At 40.7% G+C, this 6,182-nt stretch overlaps 1 non-coding gene across 1 annotated transcript; it reads right to left on the bottom strand.

Annotated features, from left to right (window-relative positions):
- Positions 1 to 2,934: 2,934 nt before the first annotated feature.
- On the bottom strand, positions 2,935 to 3,007 carry TRNAG-UCC (transfer RNA glycine (anticodon UCC)). Its single transcript has one exon. It is a non-coding gene; the product is annotated as a tRNA-Gly (tRNA).
- Positions 3,008 to 6,182: the final 3,175 nt, after the last annotated feature.

Consider the following 6,182-nt stretch of genomic DNA (forward strand, 5'->3'; position numbering starts at 1 on the left):
GATGGGGGAGTTTATAGAAACAACATATGAAATGAGAGCTGCATGACAATTTATTATGCAGTTAATATAGTGTAAACTTACAGTTAATATTCTTAGCTTCTTCTTATCAATAAGGTGAAGATCAATACAGAGATTTGGTCTGAATCCTTAAATTCTCTGATTGTGAGGTTTGTTAAGTCACCTCTTGGGACCTGCTGTGTTCTAATTATGACGTGATATTAGCTTGTCAGTATGAGGGCAGTATTGCCCCCTCCTCAATTTCCCAGAAAACAAAACAATGTTCATAACTATATTTGCAGAAACTGTCAAAAGTATCTGAGTTCATTACCTACATAGAAAACATAAGTTCCAGTTAGACTATCCTGCAGCAGCGTAATAGCACATTTTTCATTGTCTAATGGCCACTGAATGATTGACTTTTGTAGATGTTTTAGGTGGTTTTTTATTTATTATTATTTTTTATTTTATTTATTTTTGGCTGCGTCGGGTTTTCGTTGCTGCACGTGGGCTTTCTCTAGTTGCGGTGAGCGGGGGGTTACTCTTAGTTGCCATGTGCGGGCTTCTCACTGAGGCAGCTTCTCTTTGGTGCGGAGCGCAGGCTCAGTAGTTGTGGCGCCCGGGCTTAGTTGCTCTGCTGAATGAGGGATCTTCCGGAACCAGGGCTCGAACACGAGTCCCCTGCGTTGGCAGGCGGATTCTTAACCCCTGTGCCACCAGGGAAGCCCCGTTGTAGGTGTTTTTGAAAAAAATATGTATGCTCTACTTGTTGTGATGTGCAATTTTATACGTATCCATTAATTTAAGCTTAATTGTGCACTTATGTCCTCTATAGCCTTATAATATTTTAGCTACTTCATTTAGAATTATAAATATTATAAATATAATATTTACTCATTGATACCCTAAAATGTGTCAGGTCCCATGCCAGGCTCTAAGGATTCAGTCCTGATCAGTACACAGTTCCTGTCCTCGCAGAGCTCACAGTAGATGACAAATGTCTCAGCGAATGAGGATATAAGAACTGCAATGCCAGTTTGTATTTACTTGGAATGTACATTTTTAATTTATAGGTATACTTAATTTAAACCTTTGCCTTTTAATCTATTTTTTTAAATAAAGTAATGTTAAAATCTATGGTCGTGAAGTCATCAAATTCCCTGTTAGATCTGTTAATTTTTGCTTAATATACTTTGAGTCTCCTTTGTTAGATGCACCAGTTCAGGATTTTTATAACTTCCTGATGAATTCTCTCTTTTATCTCCTGCAGTGTCTAATCTTCACACCATCCAGTAAAACTTTCATTTTCCTCTCTAGAGGTTCAATTTGGGTCTTTTTATATCTTACCATGCTCAATCTTTCCTCTACCTTCTTGAATTTATAGAATATCGTTACAATAACTTCTAATGTTCTTATCTACTAATTCTGTCATCTGTGCTGTTTCTGGATGTGTTTCTATTGATAGATTTTTCTCCTCATTGTGGGTCAGAGTTTCCTGCTTCTTTGCATCCCTGGTAAGTTTTGATTGGTTGCCAGACTTTGTGTATTTTACCTTGTTAAATGCTGGATGCTTTGTATGCCTGTAAATATTCTTGAGCTTTGTTCTGAGACACAGTTAAATTACTTGGAAACAGTTTGATCCTTTTAAGGCTTTTTTATTTTCAAGCTTTGTTAGGCGGGATCCAAGTAGACTTTAGTCTAGAGCTGATTTTTCCCCACTACTGAGGCAGTACCCTTCTGGTTACTCAATGCCCTATGAATTACAGGGTCTTCCACTCTGTCTGATGGGAGCCCAATCCTTCCTAGCCCTGTGTCATCTCCCTGGATTGCTACCTCTGCTCTTTTTGGGTCATTCATTCTCTGGCTGTGGGTAGGTTTCTCACACTCATGGGCTGATGAGCATTCAGCTGAGGACTCAAGGGGGATCCTGTGCAGATCTCTGGGACTGACTTCCTCTGTGTGCAATTTCTCCTCTCCACTACTGTGCCTGCAAACTCCAACAGCTTTGGCTTCCTTAGACCCCCGGGATTTATCCCTTCAACTCAGAGACCCTGCATCTGCCTGGGTTCCCCCTGCCTGGCTATGGCTAGAAACTCTCCAGCACTAAACTGGAGCAATCGTAGGGTTCACTAATGTGTTTCCCCTTTCAGGGATCACTGTGCTGTGTGATGTCCAAAGTCTGAAAGACCTTTGTTTCAAATATTCTGTACAGTTTTTCAGTTGTTCCAGGCAAAGAGGGTAAATCCAGTTCTCGTTACTCCGTCTTGGCTGGAAGATGAGGTCTACTTAATTTCTAGTAACGCTTTTTGCCTTAATATCTATTTTTGTCTGGTATTGCTACACCAACTTTCTTTCCACAAGTATTTGCCAGGTGTTTATATGTCCATCTCTTTACTTAGAGCCTTCTTATATCATATGTCTCAGCTTTGTCTCTTTAAAAAGAACTTAGCAGTTGGACTTTATCTCCTAGTCTGAGAATTTTTGTCCTTTAAACACTGGGTTTAATCGTTTAAATTTATAGGGGTTAGTAATCTATTTGGATTTATTTCTATTTCCTTTTTTGTGCTTTTCCTTTATTATGCTTTTTCTTTTTTCTTTTATTGCTTTCTATTGTATTAATATAGTTTTTCTTACGCTCCCCCTTTTTATTTCTACAGGTTTGGAAGTTATGTATTCTATTTTTGTTCTTTTAGGAGTTACACTCTGAATTTTAATATGCATTCTTGACATAATAAAGTACAAAGCTAGTTGGTATTGCCATCCCCCCCTAAAAAAATACAAGGTCTTATAAAGATTTAATTCCTTTCTCTGTCTCCCACATTCCACATTACTGTGGCCTAAAATGTATTTCCATCTTGTTTTTAAACATCCCCAACAAATTAGTAATTTTTTTTTTTTTTTTTTTTTTGCCATACCATGTGGCATGTGGGATCTCAGTTCCCTGAGCAGGGATTGAACCTGCACCCCCTGCATTGGAAGTGCATTGTCTTAACCACTGGACCACCAGGGAAGTCCCCAAATTAGTAATTTTTAATAGTCAATGTTTATTAGGGTTTAGATTACCCATTTGCTCACACTGCTTCATGCATCACACTCCTTCAACTATAATACCATCCTACTGAAGAATGTCCTTCAGGAATTCTTTCCCTGAGAGTTAGTGAGACATGAACTCTGAGTCTTTTGTTTGTCTGAAAATGTCTTTATTTTATTCTGTGCTCAGTGTAAAAACATGATTTTGCTGAATATAGAATTCCAGGTTGACAATTACTTTCCTTAATACATTGAAGATATTGTTTCATTTTCTTTCTGGCATTTGTTATCTGATAAGAAGTCTGTTCTCAATAATTATTGTTCTTTTGTAGACAATCTGTCTTTCCAGTTTGGCTGGATTTATCTCTTGTCTATATTGTTCTGCAGGTGTGATGATGTGTTTAGGTGTGGATTTGTATTGTATTATTTATTCCGTTCAAGACAATTTACTACTTCAATTAGAAAGGCTCATTATGTTCAATACTGTCCTGCACCACCTGGATCCCTCTTCAGGACTGAAGGACCTAATCCCCCAGATGCTAGGAGCTGGGGGTGCTTCCGGAAGACAACGCTCAGATGTCAGCCTTCTCCAGGAATTGCCCTCAGCTGAATAGTGCTGTTTTGCTCAAGAGGTTACACCCCTTCCTAAGGGCAGCCGGCATCCAATGATTCGTCAATACAGGGGTACAAAGAGCCAGCCCTCTTGTCTCAATGTGGGACAATTCTAAAGGTCCTTAGCGTCAGAGCTCCCTTTGGTAGGATAATCAACCAGTCCTTTACCAAGGACTTGTGTCTCTAAAACCCCTCAATCTTGCATCCTGGGAAACCCCTCGATCCTGGGCAAACGGGGACAATTGGTCATCCTTCCCATGAAGTTGGCCGAAGCCTTTGTTGAGGCTGCATCACACCTCACCTTCTCCCTCTGCCCAGTCCTGCTTCCATCCCTTCCACTAATATTGATCTCAAGAGCTCTCCATAATAAGCCTCCTGCACACTAATCTCTGTTTCAGTCTACTTCCTGGGGAACCGAACCTACAACATTAATGTCTTTCCAAATTTAATTATAGAAAATTTCTCTTTAAATAGTGCCTTTTCACATTCTCTATTCTTTTCTTCAGGGACATCCACTAAATGCACCTTGAATCTCTTCATTCTATCCTCCATTTCTTTTTTTTTTTTTTTGCGGTATGCGGGCCTCTCACTGTTGTGGCCTCTCCCGTTGCGGAGCGCAGGCTCTGGACGCTCCGGACGCTCACGGGCCCAGCCGCTCCGCGGCATGCGGGATCCTCCCGGACCAGGGCACGAACCCGCGTCCCCTGCATCGGCAGGCGTACTCTCAACCACTGCACCACCAGGGAAGCCCCTATCCTCCATTTCTCTTAATCACTCTTCTTTTTTTAATTTTTAATTTTAAAAATATTTATTTATTTATTTATTTGGCCGCACTGGGTCTTCGTTGCAGCATGCAGGATCTTTGTTGCCATGTGCGAGATCTTTTAGTTGTGGCACGCAGATATTTAGTTGCAGCATGCGAACTCTTAGTTGCGGCACGTGGGATCTTGTTCCCTCAGGGGACAAACCCAGGCCCCCTGCATTAGGAGCGTGGAGTCTTACCCACTGGGCCACCAGAGAAGTCCCTCACTCTTCTAAAAAAAACCACTCCATCTCTATTTTTGAATTTGCTGATTTCATCTTCATGCAGGTCTCATTTGCTGTTTAACCCATCTGTTTACTTTTACACCTTAATAACTTCCTTTATTTGGCTTTGAAGACACATACTCATCTGGTTTTCTTCTTCTATTTCTGGTTGTTCTGTTTCAGTCTTGTTTGCTGATTCCTCTTCATTGTCCCTACTTCTAAATGATGAAGTCCTAGGGCTCAGTTCTTGAGACTCTTCTCTTTTTCACAGTTTAAATCACTTTCCAGATGAAGTCATCAGTCTTGTGACTTCAAATACCATAGATATGCTGATAACTTCCAAATTTATATCTCCAGCTCAGACATCTCCCCTAAACTCCTGACCCACATATCCAGCTGCCTATGAGACAGCTCCACTTGGAAAGTTAAAAACTGAGCTCCTGTTCTTCATTCCCAAACCCCAAAGTTTTCCCTATCTCAGTTATTGGTAACTGTTATTATAGGCATTCAGGGTAATATCTTGGAGTCATCTTTATTTCCTCTCTTTGTCTCACACTGCAAATACTGCAAATCCTATGGATTTTCCTTAAAAATGGATCCAGAATTGGACCACTTCTTATAATCCTCACTGCTGCCCCCCGGGTCCGAGTCACCATCACTTCCTGCCTGGATTATTGCAACAGCCTCCTGATTGGTCTGCTTTCAGCCGATTCTCAACATGGCAGAGTGACCTTGTTAAAATGTTAGTCAAATCCTTGCCTCCCTCTGCAGAACCCACCAGTGACTCCCTGGTCACTCAGAGCAAAAACAAAGTTCTTACTGTGATTGCAAGTCCCTGCATGATCCAGCCTGTTGTTACCTCCTGGACTCGTCTCCCACTGCTCGCTCTCTCTCTCTCTCTCTCTCTCTCTCTCTCTCTCTCTCTCTCCACACCCCCGCACACCGAGTTCCTTGCTGTTATTTAAAACTACCAGGCATGGTTCCCCATCAGGGCCTTTGCTCTGGCTGTTTCCTCTGCCTGAAAAGTTCTTCCCCACATATCCATATGGTTTGCTCTCTTACTTCTTCAGGTCTTGAATAAACACCACTTGCTCAGTGAAGCTTTCCCAGGTACCTTATCTAAAACTTCAACCCCTCCCTCTTAACATTTCATAACCTTTTTTCCTACTTTATTTTTACTCCTTAGCACTTATCCTCTACCTCATATGCTATATATTATACTTATTATCTATCTTCATTAGTAAAATGTAAACTCTATTAGACTAGGCTTTTTTGTCTATTTTGTTCACTGCAGTGTCCCCAGAGCCTTGAACTGTGTCTGGCACATACTATGGGCTCAATAAATATTTGGTGAATGAATGAAAGAGTGACTCCTTTTCATTTCTAGAAATTTGACTTTAAAAATCTGCATGTTCTTATTATATAGTGTCCTTTTGCTTTTGATTTATAGTGATGAATAGCGAGTGCTCTAGAACTAGACTGCTTGGGTTCAAATCCCAGCTCTGCTACTCTAACAG

This window comes from Mesoplodon densirostris, chromosome 10, assembly GCF_025265405.1.
Source record: "Mesoplodon densirostris isolate mMesDen1 chromosome 10, mMesDen1 primary haplotype, whole genome shotgun sequence".
NCBI classification, from domain to species: domain Eukaryota; kingdom Metazoa; phylum Chordata; class Mammalia; order Artiodactyla; family Ziphiidae; genus Mesoplodon; species Mesoplodon densirostris.